Source organism: Enhydra lutris, unplaced genomic scaffold (assembly GCF_002288905.1).
Source record: "Enhydra lutris kenyoni isolate GAN:26980312 unplaced genomic scaffold, ASM228890v2 scaffoldscaffold162, whole genome shotgun sequence".
Taxonomy (NCBI): domain Eukaryota; kingdom Metazoa; phylum Chordata; class Mammalia; order Carnivora; family Mustelidae; genus Enhydra; species Enhydra lutris.
In genome coordinates, this window is record NW_019154246.1 from 167,202 (window position 1) to 187,440 (window position 20,239).

The 20,239-nt window shown below is 36.0% G+C and overlaps 1 pseudogene; it reads right to left on the reverse strand.

Moving 5' to 3' along the window:
• Nucleotides 1–2,780: 2,780 nt before the first annotated feature.
• On the reverse strand, nucleotides 2,781–3,701 carry LOC111140090 (annotated as a pseudogene).
• Nucleotides 3,702–20,239: the final 16,538 nt, after the last annotated feature.

Consider the following 20,239-nt stretch of genomic DNA (forward strand, 5'->3'; position numbering starts at 1 on the left):
AAGTTGTGTAGCATAATGAATAACATGGAGGACATTGGGAGAAGGAGAGGAAAAGGGAGTTGCGTGAAATCAGAGGGGGAGATGAACCATTAGAGACTGTGGACTCTGAGAAACAAACTGAAAGTTTTGGAGGTGAGGGGAGTGGGGTGTTGGGTGAGCCTGGTGGTGGGTTTTAAGGAGGGCATGTATTGCTTGGAGCACTGGGTGTGATGCATAAACAATGAATATTGGAACACTGAAAAAATAAAATAAAGTTAAAATGTGAAAAAAAAAAATTGTTAGATCTCTTCAGAATATCTATTCTGTCCTTGTGTCTCTTCCATTGCTCTGAATTTCTAGACTATAATGCCTTGTTATCTTATAGTATTACCAAATATATATTCATGTACAATTATGGAAAGCTTACCATGGGGGCTTTGAACTCTATAAAAAATGTCTTATGCTTTATATCACCTTTTTTAGAACCTATCTTCATTTGACATTATTTTACTATATATATTTTATATATTATATATATTATAGATTTTATTATATACTATATACTTCTTTTTTACTCAGATAAAATTCTGTTTTATAATTTTATCAAATATCTGTTATATTTAGATTGACGTAAGATGGATAAATTTCAGTTTTGTGCTCTTATATATGGTGCATTTATGAATATTTATGTATATGACCCCTGCTTCCCATAGACAATAACTTATACCAGGCTTATGTATGTATGCATATATGTATGTATATATGTATGCATATATGTATGTCTCTAAAGTATTTCACAAAAATATGTATTTAAATTTAGCATCAAAGCATTAATTCCCCCCAACCCTTAAGCACCAAGAAGTTTCAATATTTGATTAGAATGTTTGATATTAATACAACTGTTTATTTTTTATTAAACATATATCTTACCTATGACCAGATTTATTCCTAAGAATATAATAAAATAATTGAGTGCATGTTTCCACAAGAATATTTTTGTTTAGGGAGGGATATAGCACTTTTATTCATAATAGATGAAAATATCAAATGATCTTATGAAGACAATCATAATATATTTGTACAATGGAGCTCAACTCAGCAATAAAAACAATAGCATTATTCCTTGTATTACCGAGGTATATAGCTTCTGATAACATTGAAAAAAAAAAGAAGCTGGAAGCACCAGAGAAGTTGTTGTTTGATTATATTTGTAAGGGTTTCCATTTAATGTAGATGGGAGTCAGAATAATGACCACTGTATAGTTGAGGTGCTAGTAGTGAAGGAGCACTAAGGAAGTGGGTGATGGAAATGTTGTTCCTGTGGTTTTCCTCAATGGTGATAATAATGATTTCTTACTTCCAGTTGTTTATTACAATCTCTTAGCCCAATTGTCTGCTATTCTTTTTTTTTTTTTAAGGATTTATCTTTAAGTAATCTCTACACCCAACCTGGGGCTAGAATTCACAATCCCAAGATGAGGGGTTTCATGCTCTACTGACTGAGCCAGTCAGGTTCCCCTCAATTCTCTGCTTTTCTAATTACCTCACACTGCAAATCATAATCTCACCGTAAGTCCCAAATGTCTGCTTTCCACTATCTCCAGAGACTGGCCAGTTCTTGCTACTCTACCATTACCACTTTTATCCAAGGCAGTATCTTTTAACAACTGTGCTCCTGTAATGGAAACACAATTGTGATTTTCAGTTTTCTGTAGAACCACACCAATGCCTGCCAATTTTCTTGGATTAAAACCCAAATGCTTACCATGGTCAAACCTAACATTTTAAATCCTCCATTATCGTCACTCATTTCCACAATTTCTGTCTTTTTTCCATTAACTTTGATGTTATACTTTGATTTTCATTTACTTGCCATGCTTGTTTACTCTTAAAAGACATTTTCATTGGCTTCCTCCTATGCCTAGAGCATTCCTAATGAGAAATCCTTATGAATTTTTAACTCATTTCAGTTCAATTTTTGACCAACTATCATTCTGATGGTTGTCCCTACATTGGACTATTTTATACAAAACTGGAAAACTCTCTCACTTTCTCTAAGCCTACTTTTAGCTTTTTTTTCCCCTAGTAGTTACTACTGGTTGATGTACTCCAGATTTTTCAAGTCTATTTTGTTTTGTTTTATCTTATCTTATCTTATCTTATCTTATCTTACTTTATTTTGTTTTATTTTATTTTATTCATGTCCCCCTGCATTGGAATGAAATCTTAATGAGACCAGAGCATTCTGTCAGTTCTTATCATTGTTTACTGCCATATCACCAGTGTCTCTACTAGCACAACAGACATACTTATAACCTTAGATCACTTTTGAGTGAATGCAGAAATGAGTGAACTATTTACAGTGAAATATATTACAGTTTCCTTATTATACTTTTAATATCATGTGCTTGAGTATAGTATATTTCCTATTCACTACATTCAGACATTAAGGAGGACATTACAAAATACAATTTTTTTTGTAATGTCCTTTTGTAATGTCCTCCTTAATGTCTTTTGAGATGCAAACATTGAGTTAACAGTTAAAATGTATTCCTAGAAGCCAAATACTGTTGACAATAACACCATTTTTTTCCAGGTTTCAGTTTGGAAAAGCATGCAGCTTCAATAACTATGATTAAGCCATCCTGAAATGAGCAGGAATCAATATATTTATCAATTTATTGCATAAATATTCTTTAGATTAACATATTCCAAATCAATATTCTAGGTAAAGTGATCTATATTGGTCAATCTCAATCAATAAGGGGTTCCTAAAGTGACATTTCCTGTACAAATATCAATTATACCAACAGTCTTTTCAGGGCACCAGTAACCTCTTTATTTCTCAGGCTGTAGATGAATGGATTCAGAAGAGGTGTGATGATGGTGTAAAACACTGCCACTGACTTATCCTGTTCAGGAGAATGCAAGGAGTGTGGCCTTGCATAGGTGGAGAGGGTAGTCATATAAAATAGGTTTGCCACAATTAGGTGAGAGGAACAAGTGGAGATAGCTTTTGTCTGTCATTTACCTGAGCTCACCTGGAACACCACAGTAAGTACAGGGGCATAGGAAGCTAGAATGGCCAAGAATGGTAGCAACAGAATAATAAGCCCACTCAGGAGGATTGAATGCTCATACTGGGAAGTATCCTGACACACCAGTGGTAACAGAGATGGAAATTCACAGAAAAAGTGGTTAACAATTCAAGACCTACAAAATGGAAGTTGAAAAGCATACAGCATATGCACTAAAGCATTGATAGAACTACTGCCCCATGCACACGTGACCATGAACCAACAGATATTCTTGTTCATAAGTACAGGATAGTGTAAAGGGTGACAAATGGCTACATATCAATCATAGGACATGAAACCAAGGAGAAGGGCTTCAGTTCCACCAAGTGCCAAGAATACAAATGCTTGAATTTCACAACCTAAAAATGTAATGGTCTTACTCTTTGTCAGGAAGTCAGTGGTCATCTTGGGCACGGTGGTGGAGATGTACATCATATAAATAAAGGAGAGCTGACTAAGTAGGAAGTACATTGGAGTGTGGAGTCTGATGTCCAGCTGAATGAGAAGGACCAGTATGATATTCCCCATCAGAGCCACTGAAAAGAGGGTTACAATGGCAACAAAGAGGAAAGTGTCAATTTCACCATATTGGAAAAGACCAGAAAGTATAAAATCTGTTTCTACACTTTGATTTCCTATCTTCATAGTTTAAACTGAAACACATCAGAACAGATCATATCCCTAGATTCCATGAAAGTCCTTTAAGGGAAAAGAAAGTGATTATTATTACATACTTTTTATTGCCTCCATAGCATTTTCTCAGCCAAATGAAATTTCAAGACCATACACCACTTCTATTTTCTTCCTTAAATGAGGGGAAAACAAATCATCTTATTACAGTAACGTTCAGAGAATAAGTCCTGTATGATCAGAGTTTAGTCAAAATTGTTACATATAGGGCACATTTTAGAGAATGTAAGGTTGCTCAATTTCCCTTAGCATTCACTTTTTTTTCTTTTATTTTGTTTTGTTTTGTTTTAATTTTTTTAAATTTATTTTCAGCATAACAGTATTCATTGTTTTTGCACCACACCCAGTGCTCCATGCAATCCGTGCCCTCTCCAATACCCACCACCTGGTTCCCCCAACCTCCCACTCCCCGCCCATTCAAAACCCTCAGATTGTTTTTCAGAGTCCATAGTCTCTCATGGTTCACCTCCCTTTCCAATATCCCTCAACTCCTTTCTCCTCTCTAACTCCCCTTGTCCTCCATGCTATTTGTTATGCTCCACAAATAAGTGAAACCATATGATAATTGACTCTCTCTGTTTGACTTATTTCACTCAGCATAATCTCCTCCAGTCCTGTCCATGTTGCTACAAAAGTTGGGTATTCATCCTTTCTGATGAACTAATCCCAATCAATTTCACAATGATTTTATGGCCATCCTAAAAGTAAGTTAAATTTCCGTCCATTTTGAAAAATACATGTTTCCTCATCTTATTTTCTTTTGGAAAAGTACAGAATACTTAGGCCTTTTGTTAAGCATAAAAAAAATTCTTTATTCCAGGTTCCTTCCATCTCCAAATCCAAGGATAATACTGTGTTAAGTACTTGAACCATTCAATGTTGTAAGAAGTTCTCCATAATGTTAAATCACTCAACTATAGTCTATAACAGCTATAATGAAGTATAAATACAAAACATTTCAATAATTACAGAATACTTAGGCCTTTGTAAAACATATGCATATTTTCTAATCAGGTTTTTTGCCAGTTCTGTTTCCAAAAAATAATACTATGCTAAATATTAAAAAACATGGAATGTTGTAAAAACATTTTAATAAATATGAAGAAGTTAATTTTAAGCTATGCAACTTTTAATGTGTTATAAATCAAGAAAATATTTCTCCTGATAGATGAGGAACATGTGCCAAAGTTAAAGTTGCAATTAGAGGGATGTAAAATATATCATGCATCTTCTTTCCCCAAAAGAAAAAAAATTACTCCCAGAATCCTAGTACAACTTCCAGGATAAATTTCTACATACAGTTAAAATTCCTAATGAGTGGCTCAATTCACTTTAATAAAAAATAAACATTGAGGAATGACAGCTTGTATGATATTATGTTCACTAATATAACTTAAAACTTACAATTTCAATCCTAAAAAATATAATTATAATATACTTCTGGTGTATTAAGCAATGGCTTGGAAATTCAATATAAGCAAAGTAATTAAGAATAACACTATCTTAAACACTTTTAAGAACAGCACTATCTTAAAGTATGTGGAATCCAAAACCAGAAATTTTGGTAAGAAAGAAGTATCAATATTAAAATATAGAATCATCATGGAAGATTCAAGAACAAATTAAAAAGGAGATCCATAAACTGAAAGTTGAAAACTTATACCAAAACAAACTTAACTAATAAGCAATTATATTTGTAGTTATTTTCATCATAATAAAACCTCTTCTAATTTTTATCACAGCTGACACATATTCCCACATTATCATCCCCCAACTTCCCCTGAATTTTAAATTCTACTTTATTAAAATATTTAATGTCCATTTTTTTAATTCAAAAGTGTCAGATAATCATATCCACAGATAGAAAATAAAGACATGAGTAGCATTGAAAGCCTAACATATAGAAACTATGTCATCTCCTTAATATTATTAGGCTGTGAGAAGGTAAATATCAAAATGAAACTATTAATAATAACCAGGGGTCATCTGAAAACATAGATCTTACAAAACACTTTATTGTAATAGAACTGCATAAAATGCTCACCATGTATTTTTTTTTTTAATTTTTTTTTAAGATTTTATTTATTTATTTGACAGACAGAGATTACAAGTAGGCAGAGAGGCAGGCAGAGAGAGAGGAGGAAGCAGGCTCCCTGCTGAGCAGAGAGTCCGACGTGGGACTCGATCCCAGGACTCTGAGATCATGACCTGAGCCGAAGGCAGAGGCTTTAACCCACTGAGCCACCCAGGCGCCCCTCACCATGTATTTTTATATTCTGAAGTACTTTATCTATTTTACACACATTAATTATTTAAAAAATATTGTTGGATATAAATTAGTGATAAGCATAATGCAAAATGTTGAGTTGTGTTTTTTTTTTTAAGATTTCATTTATTTATTTGACAGAGAGAGAGATCACAAGTAGATAGAGTGGCAGGCAGAGAGAGAGGAAGAAAGAGGCTCCCTGTTGAGCAGAGAGCCCGATGTGGGGCTCAATCCCAGGACCCTGAGATCATGACCTGAGCTGAAGGCAGAGGCTTAACACACTGAGCCACCCAGGTGCCCCAAAATGTAGAGATTTAAATAAAAAAGAATACACATGTTTACTAGCCCAATCAAGAATGCAAGGATATTCCAGGGTCATGTTCCCTTAAGTAAGAGATACACACTGCTATGAAATTCCAGTCCTATCTCACTGTGGCAAGGTGATCTCTACCCCTTTTGTCCTTGTAAACCTGTGATGATTCAAATTTAATATGAGTAAAACAAAACAAAACAAAACAAAACAAAAAAAACCACAACAAACCAACAGAAAAAAAAAAACTCAAATAGTTACCTCTATGTTCTTTTTACAAATCACTTGAAAAACAAGTTAATTGAATGGAGCACTGGGTGTGGTACATAAACAATGAATCTTGGAACACTGAAAAAATAAAATTAAATTAAAAATATATTAATTGTATAGCCATCTTATAAATAGTCCCAATTGAAAATATGCCCATGTCAGAAGCACAAGATTATTTGCTCTACATAATCATCAAAATGAAACACATTTACATAAACAGTAGGTCTGAGAGTAACTTCCTGTTTTCTTTTTAATGTAAGTTGCATTAAACTCATCAAGGCATTCTAATTTCTTTTGACTTACTTCAGAGGACTCAGAAGAGTAAACACCTTTTGATGTGTGAGTGAGTTGTACTATGAAGACTTCTTTCACCAAGCCATGCTTCTGAAACTAAAGGAAAATACATTAATATAAAACATTATGTTTCCTTCTAGATGATCAAGCATATAAATTGTCTTTAATTCTATAAAATCATTAAACATCATTTCCCTTGAGGCATATAGCCCCTTATAGAAGTCTGTATGTCATTCTTCTAGAATTTTGCTCTTAAAATAAAACACTGAAAATGGAATGAAAGGTATATCTGCAATAGTATATGTAGAAAAAATTCCTAACACTAACATGAGGGTTGTAATTAGAGTTGCAGCAATCCCTTCTTTAATAAACTTAGAGTATTTTTTATCATCTATATAAAAGAGTTACACAGAATTCCTTCTTTAATAAACTTAGAGTATTTTTTTGATCATCTATATAAGAGTTACCCAGGCAGAATCACATATATTCTGAACAATTGAGTTATTGAATGTGGCATATCTGAAGAATACTCCCCCCAAAAAAATTCCAAAAGAAGTAAAAAAATGCTTAAGTCTCTACTATCAGTGTTTAAGTTTATTGGTGACGTTTTTGCCTTTGAAACTAAGTCTTCAATCATTTAGTATGATAAATTCAGTAGAAAGTATAATGAAAAGATATACATTCATTACCTTCCCCTGTAAGATTTGGAACCTTTCTGGGTAAATGGGCTGACTGCCTAATCATGGTAGAGACTCATATTTGATTTCCAACAGCCCCTTTGGAAATACTTGGTTTCTAGTCCACAATTAAGCACATTGTATACATTGCATATGATGTATTTTTAGAGCTGAGGTCAGACTGCCAGAAGAAAATAAAATTGAGCTCCAGGCAAAAGCTCAAATATATTTATTAAAATGAAAATAAATCACCAGAGTTGTCTGATAGGATTTCAGGAAATATTACTTCAATATAATTTACATTTAAAATATGCATATAGGGGCGCCTGGGTGGCTCAGTGGGTTAAGCCTCTGCCTTCAGCTCGGGTCATAATCTCAGGGTCCTGGGATCAAGCCCCGCATTGGGCTCTCTGCTCAGCAGGGAGCCTGCCTCCCCGCTGCTCTCTCTCTGCCTGCTTCTCTGCCTACTTGTCATTTCTGTCTATCAAATAAATAAATAAAATTTAAAAATAAATAAATAAAAAATAAAATAAAATAAAATATGCATACAAGGGGTGCCTGTGTGGCTGAGTGGGTTAAAGCCTCTGCCTTTGGCTCAGGTTGTGATCTCAGGGTCCTGGGATCAAACCTCACATTGAACTCCTTGCTCAGCATGGAGGCTTCTTCCCCCTTTCTCTCTGCCTGCCTCTCTGCCTCCTTGAGATCTCTCTCTCTCTCGCAAGAAAATAAATACAATCTTTAAAAAAAATAAATAAAATATGCATATGAATTTGTCTCCACATAATTAATAGCCACCTACATGAATTTTGATTATTTTTGTGTACAAAATAGGAAAGAGTTGCTGAGGAAGTATATGACACAGGGGATATCTAATTAAGCAGTGCATTTTCCTTGATACAACAATCCTAAGAATATCAACATGGTTATGGAAGTAGGATACAGGTTTCCACAATTCAAAAAGGAGCAAATTATGTACAAGCTCATAGAGAGTAATTTAAATAATAGTGTGGTGTTTGCCTTATCTTTTCTATAGCAATAATATTTAATTATTTAATTAATAGCAAATAAAATGAAGTTGTATTTTAACCTCTCAACCCCTGAATTTCATTGGATGATATAGGCCAAACTCATGTACTCATATATAAAAGGACAAGGAAAGGAAACAAACAAACAAAAAAGCAAACAAACAATGCTGAAATAGCTTAAACATCAAGGTAATGTAGTTTAGGGTTCAAAGAGAACATACACATGCACTATTGGGTATTTACCTCAAAGATACAGATCTAGTGAAAAGAAAGGCCATCTGTACCCCAATATTCATAGAAGCAATGGCCACAATTGTTAAACTGTGGAAAGAGCCAAGATGCCTTTCAACAGATGAATGGATAAAGAAGATATGGTCCATATATACGGTGGAATGTTATGCCTCCTTCAGAAAGAATGAGTACCCAACTTTTGTATCAACATGGATGGGACTGGAAGAGATTATGTTGAGTGAAATAAGTCAAGTGAGAAAGTAAATTATCGTATGGTTTCACTTACTTGTGGAGCATAAGGAATAGCATGGAGGACATTAGGAGAAGGAAAGTGAAAATGAATTGTGGAAAATCAGAGGAGGAGATGAACCATGAGAGACTGTGGACTCTGAGAAACAAACTGAGGGTTATGGAGGGGGGAAGGGGGGATAGGTGAGCATGGTGGTGGGTATTAAGGAGGGCACATATTTCATGGAGCACTGGGTAAGGTGCATAGACAATGAATCTTGGAACACTGGAAAAACAATATACAGATCTACTTTACCCTGTCCTTATTTTGAATGTAAGATAATTCAGTGAATTAAGATTAAAATGAGGGTGTATCTTCTATCCTCACTCCGCCAATTATTTTACACGTAAAATTTAGTGACTCTTACTTTCCTATAAAATGACTTAGTTGTGAAAAGGCTTTCTCCACAAAGAAAATGCCAGCAATAAATCATGCATGATTGTCCTCAGAGGGGGAAAAAAAAGGAATTATGTAATTCAGATCTCAGCTTTTAAATAAAGTTTGAATCCTGTAAGTCATCAACACTTACATCAAGGTTAGTCATTGCTGGAAATAACTTTAGACTATCATGGGACAAAACTACAATTTCAGAATACTGAAATGGACACTCTTTGGTGCTTTCTTTAAGAAAAAAAAAATACAATGTTCAGTTAAGATAGGATCTTTGGAAGGGTCTGTAGAAGCCAACAGCCCTAAAGCTGATGTCTTTACTACCTTTAAGATAATTCCTGGAGTCCACAGTCTCTCATGGTTCCTCTCCCCCTCCAAAAAACAAACTCAGAGTTTTAGAGGGGAGGAGGGTGGGACGATGGGTGAGTCTAGTGGTGGGTATTAAGGAGGGCACATATTGCATGGAGCAATAGGTGCTATACACAAACAATGACTCATTGAACACTACATCGAAAACTAATGATGTGGGGCACCTGGGTGCTCAGTGGGTCAGTGGGTTAAGCCTCTGCCTTAGGCTCAAGTCATGATCTCAGTGTCCTGGGATTAAGCCCTGCATCAGGCTCTCTGCCCAGCAGGGAGCCTGCTTCCCCCTCCCCCTCTGCTTGCCTCTCTGCCTACTTTTGATCTCTCTCTCTCTCTCTCTCTGTCAAACAAATAAAGTCTTAAAGAAAAGACTAATGATGCATTGTATGGTGACTAACATATAACAATAAAAAAGATAATTCAACATCTAAATTTAGATCTAATACTTTTAGTAATGGTGCTATTTGTTTTTGTTTTTGTTTTTTATTTGAACTTGACATTGTTTGCAAAAATTATTTTAAATGTATTATAAGTAACAAATGTAAACTACTTAGGATTGTTATGAAAAGGTCAGAGTCTGGCTCAAAATATAACAAAACAAAACAAAACAAACAAAACAAAACCTTCCCGCATTATAAAAATAGGTGTGTGCCCTTAGTTTCCCAACATTTAGCAAGAGAGTCGAAGTGGAATGTGCTGATGGAATGGAACTAAGGAAGAATGGCTTACCAGCATAAATAGGATAACCAGAATTGTTTGTTTTCTTTTTTCTGAGGTTTGCTCCCACTTTTCTATTGTGAATGGTGATGGTACATAGAGCTGAGGATGATTTTGGATAATTAAATTAATAAGTGTAGACAAGCAATTCACAATATTGTCTGACACAGAACACCCAATAAATACTTATTTTTGAATGTTGTTTTTGCTTTTACTATTCTCTTTTTCTGATTACCATTCTGTGTAAACGAAGGTAGATTCAGAACGGAGGCATGTCCTTCATTACTCAAACCCTTCAATAGTTGTCTTAGTGCAACAAAGTTCTATTTTATTTAAGATTTTATTCATTTATTTATGAGAGAGTGAGAGCGAGCATGAGTGGTGGGTGTGGAGAGCAGAGGGCGAGGGAGAAGCTGACTCCCCACTGAGCAGAGAGCCAGACTTGGGACTCAATGCCAGGGTCTTGGGATCATGGCCTGACCTGAAAGCAGGCATTTAACCTACTGAGCCTCCCAGGTCCTGGTGAAATACAATTTATGTGTCTGTGGATCTAGTGGGAAAATTGCTTTCAAGGCTAGATCTTTTTTTTTTTTTTTCTCTTCCCACTATCAAAGACATGGCATGGTGATGGCAAGGTGATGGCAAAGAACTATCATTCACAGTAACAAACACTGAGCCATCAAATAAGTGTTTAGCTTACTGATTCCACTGAAATGAGTTAGAAGAAAATTGCAGTGCCTTAATGAATGTATTCATGTTTACAAGTAAAACCTTCCAGTAGTCTCAGAAACTATATTTAAATGAATGTGTATGGGACGCCTGGGTGGCTCAGTTGGTTGAGCAGCTGCCTTCAGCTCAGGTCATGATCCCAGTGTCCTGGGATCGAGTCCCGCATTGGGCTCCTTGTTCTGTGGGGAGCCTGCTTCTCCCTCTGCCTCTGCCTGCCACTCTGTCTGCCTGTGCTCGCTCGCTCTCTCTCTCTCTCTCTGACAAATAAATAAATAAAATCTTTAAAAAAAAATAAATAAATGAATGTGTATTATATCAGTGATTATGCAGACTGAATTATATATATATTTTTTCTTATATGCCTATATATTTTATTTCAGATATTTCTGATCTTGCTGAGTCATACAGATATTATGTAAATGGTTTCTGGAAATAGAATATAGAGGCATGCTTTTGAGATTTATTTGGTCTTATATTGACTTTGAATCATCCCAGAGCTATAAGGATGAATGTACTGGGGTGGGGACATCTTAGCTTGGTGTCATGGAATCAGGATTATGTAGCCTAGTGCATCCTGTCCCTGAGAGAGCATGATCCAAAAGGACCCTAATTGTCTTATTTGGAGTGGGAAATATGGGCATTTCTTCCTCATTTTATCATGAGTAATATTCCATTATATATATTTATATATCTAACATTATGCTAAGTAATAATCATATTCAGTAATATTTTGTGGATGATGAAAGTTCATAATGTTTTTAAAATATTAAAAAAAAACACATGGGTTAAACTTGTGCAGTTCTATTAAAACATGTTGTAAGTCGACAGGCAGAAGGAGAAGCAGCATTCCTGCTGAGCAGCGTCTGAATTGGGACTGGAACCCAGGGCCCTGGGATCATGACCTAAACTTGAAGCAGACACTTAACCGAATGAGCCACCCATGCATCTCTTGGTGAATATTTTTTAATATATTTAATTTGATTTGGTAGTATTTTCTTGAGAATTTTTGCATACATGTTCATCCAGGATATTGACCTATAATTCTCCTTTTTAATGGGGCCTTTGCTGGTTTTGGGATAGAGGTAATGCTGGCCTTGTACAATGAGTGGAAGTTTTCCTTTAATTTTTATTTTTTGGAACAGTTGGAGAGGAATGGGTATTAATTATTTGTTTTGTTGGTAGAATTTAGTAGAGTTTGTATGTTTGGTAGAGTTCCCCTGGGAAGCCATTTGGGCCTGGATTTTTGTTTGTTGGAAGATTATTGATTACTGGTTCAATTTACTTGCTGGTTATGGATCTCTCTAAATTTCTATTTCTTCCTGTTTCAGTTTTGCTAGTTTATATGTTTCTAGGAAGTTATCCATTTCTTCGAGATTATCAGGTTTATTGTCATATACCTTTTCATAATATTATTTTATTATTGTTTGTATTTATATGGTGTTAGCTGAGATTTTTCCCTTTTATTTATGATTTTATTTATTTTTTTAAAGATTTTATTTATTTATTTGACAGACAGAGATCACAAGTTGGCAAAGAGGCAGGCAGAGAGAGAGAGAGGAGTAAGCAGGCTCCCCACTGAGCAGAGAGCCTGACTCAGGGCTCGATCCCATGACCCTGGATCATGACCTGAGCCAAAGGCAGAGTCACTGAGACACCCAGGTGCCCCCCTTTTATTTTTTATTTTAAATGGGTCCTTTTATTTATAAGTCCGGCTAGGAGTTTATCACTTTTATTATTTTTTTTCTAAGAACCAACACCTGGTTTTATTGATTTGTTCCAATTTTTCTTTTATTTCTACATTATTTATTTCTACTATAATCTTTTTTTAAGATTCTATTTATTTATTTGACAGACAGAGATCACAAGTAGGCAGAGAGGCAGGCAGCAGAGAGAGAGGAGGAAGCAGGCTCCCCGCTGAGCAGGGAGCCTGATGAGGGGCTCGATCCCAGGACCCTAGGATCATGACCCGAGCCAAAGGCAGAGGCTTAACCCACTGAGCCACCCAGGCGCCCCTCTACTATAACCTTTTTTATCTCCTTCTTCTTCTTAGTTTAGGCCTCATGTGTGCTTATTTTTCTAGTTTTTTAAAGTGTAAGTTTAGGCTATGTATTTGAGATTTTTCTTCCTTCTTGAGGTAAGCCTGTATTGATATGCATTTCCCTCTTAGGGCAGCATTTGTTGTATCCCAAAATTGTGGAGAGTCATGTTTTCATTTTCATTTATTTTCATGTGACCTTTTATTTATTCTCTAATATCCCAGTTGATGCATTAATTTTTTAGTAGCATGTTGTTTAACCTCCAGGTATTTGTGGTCTTTCCAATTTTTATTGTGTTTTTTAGTCAGCAATCTTTAAATTTATATGGAACTACAAAAGATCCCAAATAGACAAAACAGTCTTGAAAAAAAAATCTGAAGTCATTATAATTCCAAAATTCAAGTTATATTACAAATCTATAGTAATCAAAAAAGTATGGTGCTGATATACAGATAAGAACATAGGTCAATGAAACAGAGTAGAAAAACTCTAAATAAACCCAAAATTATATAGTCAATTAATCATCAACAAAGGAGGAAAGAATAATCATTGGGGGAAAAAAAAACACTGTCTTTCACAAGTAGTTTTGGGAAAACTGTCAGCTACATGCAAAAGGATGAAACTAAATCATTTCTTTACACTGTAATAAAACGTCAGCTGAAAGTGGATTGAAGAGCTAAATGTGACACCTGAAAACACAAAATCCTTATAAGAGAACACAGGCAGTAATTTCTTTAAAATAGGCTACAGTAACACTTTCTAGCTCTCTCTCTAGAGGCAAGGGAAATAAAAGCAAGAACACACTTTTGAGATGACATAAAAATGAAAAGCTTCTGTACAGTGAAATCAACAATCAACAAAACTAAAAAGCAACCTAGAGAATGGAAGAAGATTTTTGCTAGTTACATATCTGATAAAAGGTTAATATCCAAAATATATAAAGAACTTATACAACTTAACATTAAGAAAAACAAATAATCCAATTAAAATGTGCTGAAGACATGAAAAGAATTTTCTCCACAGAATATGTGCAGGTGGCCAACAGACATATGAAAGACTCTTAACTTCACTCATAATCAGATAAATTCAAATCAAAACTACAATGGGATATCATGTCACACCTATCAAAATAGCTAAAATCAAAAATACAAGAAACAAGATGTATTGGGAGGTGATGTGCAAAAATAAGATTCTCAAGGAAAACTGGTACAGCTACTGGGGAAATAATATGGATGTTTCTAAAAAAATAAAAATGGAACTATACCCTGATCTAGCAATTCTACTACTGGGTATATACCCTTAAACTACAAAAATACTAATTCAAAAGTATGCATGTAGCTCTATGATTTTTGCAGTATTATTTACAATAGCCAAATGCAGGAAGCATCCCAAATGTTCATCAATTAACAAAAGGATAAAGAAGATGCAGATGGAATATTATTCAGCCAATGGAAAAAAAATGAAATCTTATCATTTGCAATTACATGGATGGAGCAAGAAAATATTATGCTAAGCAAAATAAGGCAGAGAAACACAAATGCTACATTTCACCCATATGTGGAATTTAGGAAAGAAAACAAGGGAACAGAGAGAGAGAAAAAGAGAAAGAGAAACCACGAAGCAGAATTTTATCTATAGAGAACAAACTGATGGTTAGCAGAGGGGAAGTGGGTAAGGGAATAGGTAAAATGAGTGATGTGGATTAGGGAGTATGTTTCTTATGATGAGTAATGGGTGAGGTATAGAAGCATTGAATCACAGTATTGTACACCTGAAACTAATATAACACTGTATGTTAAGTACATTAGAATTAAAATTAAAAAAATGAATAAAATAAATAAAAAATAAATAATTTTTAAGATAGTGTGTTATTTAGAGATAAGAGTTAGTCACTGATAGTAATAAAATGTTGGAATTCATGGTATAATTCAGTTCATTTTTTTTCTTTTTCAGCTTAATTTAACAGAATCACTTGTTTATAAGATTGAATTTGTATTTATGTAATCATATTTTATTTTACAGTGTTTACTTATATCTAAGTGGTAAAATGCATGACAGTGGAAACCAGCTACAGCAGTTTCCACTTATTGTAACAATCACTTTAGACTCTAGTGCTATATGAATTGCTCTTCGTGATTCTATTAAGTTTATTTATTTTTATCACTTTAAAAAAAAGTTTTTTAATGTGTCTACTAGAATTTTTCTTGTTTTGCTTTGTTTTTAGTATTATGTTCAGTTAGACTGTATATAGTACATCATAAGTTTCTGTTGTAGTGTTCAAAACATTCATTACTTGTGTATAATACCCAATGCACAACCCAACATGTGCCTTCCTTAATACCCATCACCTGTCTACCCCATTGCCCCACCCCCACTCCTTTCTGTTAGTTTGGTTCCCAGAGTCCATAGTCTCTCATGGTTTGTCTACCTCTCTGATTTCTTCACATTCAGTTTTCCCTCCTTTCCCCTGTGGTCCTAAGATGCAGATGTAGTAAAAAGAAGGGTCACAGTCACCCCAAAGTTCAAGCAGCAATGTCTATAATATGAAACTGTGGAAGGAACAAGGATGCCCTACAACAAATGTATGGATAAAGAAGATGTGGTCCATATATACAATGGAATATTACTCAGCCATCATAAAGAATGAATATCCAACTTTTGTATCAACAGGGATGGAACTAGAGGGGATTATGCTAAGTGAAATAAGTCAAGCAGAGAAAGACAATTAGCATATGGTTTCACTCATATGTGGAACATAAGGAATAGTACATCTTTTAAAATTAAAATATATACATTTACAAAAGCATATATGCATACATTTATTTATATACATATAGATGGAATAGTTGATAGGAAATCCATCTCTGTACAAATGTAAATTATTGTAATGGCTTAACTCAGGCAAAGTGTAGTCATTTTTATTTATTTCTTAAAAAAGAAATCACATCATATATTTTAGATTTGCTTTTGCATTTGGATGCTGAGTAGACCTTGTGCAACATAGATCAAATGTTGTATGGGTTTCCAGATGGCAGGAACATGAAGATCAGAGAAGGTGCATGTCAAAAGGTAAAATGGACATACTACTCCATACTCTATCAGGAGTTCTAAACTGTCTAAAATGACATTAATTTAGGACTATTTTTAAACGTATATACATAATTTAAAGAAGCCAAAGCAAGTTTACACCAGACCCTCATTTTAGCAAGAACAGGGGGATATTTTGTCTACCCCTCCTTTTGAAGACAGGTGGGGATGTAGAGAGATTGTTTGGAAAAATCCATCTAACAGGTGCTCAGACATGGCCAGAATTCAGAGCCAATAAGCCTCATGTTGGGAGCTGGAAACAAACAAACAAACAAATAAGCATCACTCTGCTGTTGCCCTCCCATCCACAGGGGATATTTGGCAATTCTTGGGACACATATTTTGAGACAGGGATAGGTATGCAGGAAGTTTATTGTGGAGTGCCCTTAGAATCTCATCTTTCATAATGAAGGAACCACAATTGGCCATAGGCAATTGAACTGTGTTGCAGTTATTATGAAGTTCTCATGTATTACAGAAGTTCTGACCTGTTCTTTCTTAGGTGTCTTGCTGTGGTGAAAGTGATCCTCTTTGTTCTTTGACAGGAACATTGATAGAATGTGGTTTCAGGGGACAGAGCATGACTTCAGGCTAAGCAGTGTTATCCACTGAGAACCATTCCTTGAGAAAGACTTAGCTGAGAATGCCTGCTACTAACACTGCTAGCACTTGGGGAACAAGTAATTCAGTCCTGAAAGGGGAAGGGGAAGATGAGGGCACAGGAAAATTCATAGCACATTCCACATCTACACTCAATCAGAAGTCAAAATGGAGGGGGTTCTTCAATGCCATGCACACAAGTTAGTTCCTATAGCATACAGCAGGTAGATTGGTTTACAGAGAATACATCTATTAAGAATGACCAGTTCAATGAGCACCGGGTGTCACACACAACTAATGAGTCTTTGAACACTACATAAAAAATTAACGATGCACTATATGGTGGCTAATGGGACATAATAAAACATGTTCTTCTTCCAATATAATGATAAAAGTTACTTTGGATCAGCCCTCAGGAAGTGTGCTGGTATGAGGAGCTCAAAACACCTGCTGGAAGGCCTAGCTTTTGGTTTACAAGAACTGTTAATATGTCTCTGACAGAAGATTCTTTCCTGAACTGGAAACCTGGACCTCTATCCAAAAACAAAGGTAAATGTGATGGATAGCACATATTTCTCACATTAGTGAGAATAGCACTCCATTATAAAATATGGTTCAACTTTAGTGAGAATATCACTCCGTTATAAAAGATGGCCCCCTAGTGTGAGCTCAGACAGTGTAACCATCAGGTCTCAAAAGATCTTAGGACATTGCTATCCCTAGTGGGTGCTTGCTCTGTACTCTGGACTATATTGTACCCTCCCAGATTTCTATGTTGGGTACCCTAATAGCAAATGTGTAGGGATTTGGGGATAGGACTGTTACAGAAGAACTTAAGGTTAAATTGGTTCAAATGGGCAATGCCTTGATCTAAAGGATTAGTGGGCTTCTGAGAGACGATAGAATTCATCCTCTTCTTTTTGTAATGATGGAAGGCCATGTTAGGCAGCCTTCTGCAAACTAAAAAGAGATTTCACAAGAACCTAACTGAGAGTAACTTGATCTTAGACTTACTAGCCTTCATTACTGAGAAAATAAATATCTGATGTTTAACGGATGCAGTCCATGGAATTTTGTTATGCAAACCTGAGCTGACAAATCCATTCTGGTATACAGCTGCAAATTTATTGGCATAATGCCCACATACAATTATTGTGGTATGTAGGACATTTCTTATAGGTCACCAGGTGGCTTTTTCACTGGATAAATTCTGGGGCTGAAAATTGACTCAAAAGAGGATATAAGATGATATATTGCAATTTTTTTTCTTAATTGTGACTGATGTCAGACTTCTGCTCCCCAAATCTTTATCTTGTTGGTTTTATAAGTTAAGCAATAGCCTTGGTGGCTGCCTAAATAGGTCAGGTTAAGAGTGCCAGAGTCCATATGCATTTTGTAACTATGTTCACCATGTCTTTGTAGTGTTTGTGGTATCACATGACCCATGTTACCCCTGGGTCCTTTCATTGCCACTTATATATGTAAGTTATACAGCAGTATATATGACCATTAATTGTGGCCAAAATGGGCAGCTACCTATGAAATTCTGATATTTTTTGTACTCCCAATGTGCATTCTGCAGCACTCTGGGCTCTTCTGGAAATCATGGACAGCTGACAATGCATGATATATGCCAATATATGCTTTGCTCTTTGCTTTTGAATCATTTATTCAACAGTCAGCTATGGTTAGTCAGCCATTGTCATCTTACCTATTGTAGTTTTGTGTGATGGTTCCCTTTATACATCAACTTAAGAACACAGATTGTATTCACAAGTAATGCTTCTATAAACCATTTTTATTGAGACAAAATTGACATACAACACTGTAAAATTAAGATGTGCAAGGGGATAACTTTATTCATGTACAGGTTCTGAAATGTATACCATGATAAATTTAGTTAACGCATCCTACCACTCACATAATTACCCCATTGTTTTGTTGTTATGGTGATAACATCAAAGTTCTACTCTTACAGCACCTTTATTAATGCATCCATTGTTGGACACTGAGATTGTTGATGGTATACTTTCTTCTACAGAAAGTTTGGGTATTGTAAATAATTTGGCAATGAACATAGGGGTGTACATATCTTTTTAAATTAGAGTTTGTTTGTTTTCATCCAATTAATACCCAGAAGTGGAAGACTTGGATCATTTGGTAGTTCTGAAACAGTACAAGAAACACCAGAGGGACTCCTATAAAGTCACTGGTTTGACGCAAGGGTTAAAAGTTCATGTACAATTAGAGACAAAGACCTCCTTCTGCAGAAGAGAACAAACAAGAGATAACAGCCATTAGAAAGTAAGAGTTGGGGAGAGACAAGATGGCGGAGAACTAGGAGGAGGCACTGTTTCAACCTGTACCCTAAAGTGATCTGATTACCTACCAAAGAATTCTGATCACCCATGAAATCAGCCTGAGATTAGAATTATACATGTCTGGATCTCTATGGGGGGAAAAGATGCCAGTGGGCAGGTAAAGCAGAGTGGGAATGTCGGACTGATATCGGAAGATAAACAAAAGGCCATTAGAAGCAACCCATTGGAAAGTAATACACCAATAAGAGAATGCCCTGCGACTGGGAACCAGCATTAACTTGGAGTCTGGTTGAGAGCACTCAAAAAGAGCAAAGGATCCTGGGGGGATATTGTGGGAATTGGGGCAGTTAGGGACAGGGCCTTAAGTCCCCAGACCCAGAACAGCCACCCCTGGCGGCGAGCCGGAGAGAGTGTGGAGAAGAAACCAGGTCTTGGTCCCTGAGCTGTGAGCGCACCTGAGAGTGTGTGGGGTGTGACTCCGTGAGGAGCTGGGAACCTTGCCAGCAGCAAAATCATAGCCTTTTTGCACTCCCCACGCATGCGCCGCACCACGCTACCAGAGTCTGAGGTGTTACACACAACCTCCCCTGAGAGAGGTGCGTGCAGGCGCCAGCCCAATGCTCTCGGTCCTGGAAAGTCTGAGTACTCGCAGCCCAGGCCAGTGGGAAAATCTCAGTGTGGGATCATTGCTTGGAACCTCTCTGGCGGTCTGGAGCTGCCCAGACAGCCACCGCTGTCGTGGTTTTGGGTACAAGCAGGAGTTCCTGTGTCCCTAGGGACCATGACTGGGAATGTGGTCTGCCAGTGGCCAAGGGGGGATTTATGTACTCTGGAGCACCCAGAGGGGAACAGAGCGAGGCTTCTCTCTGACAGGGAGGTCTGGGTGCA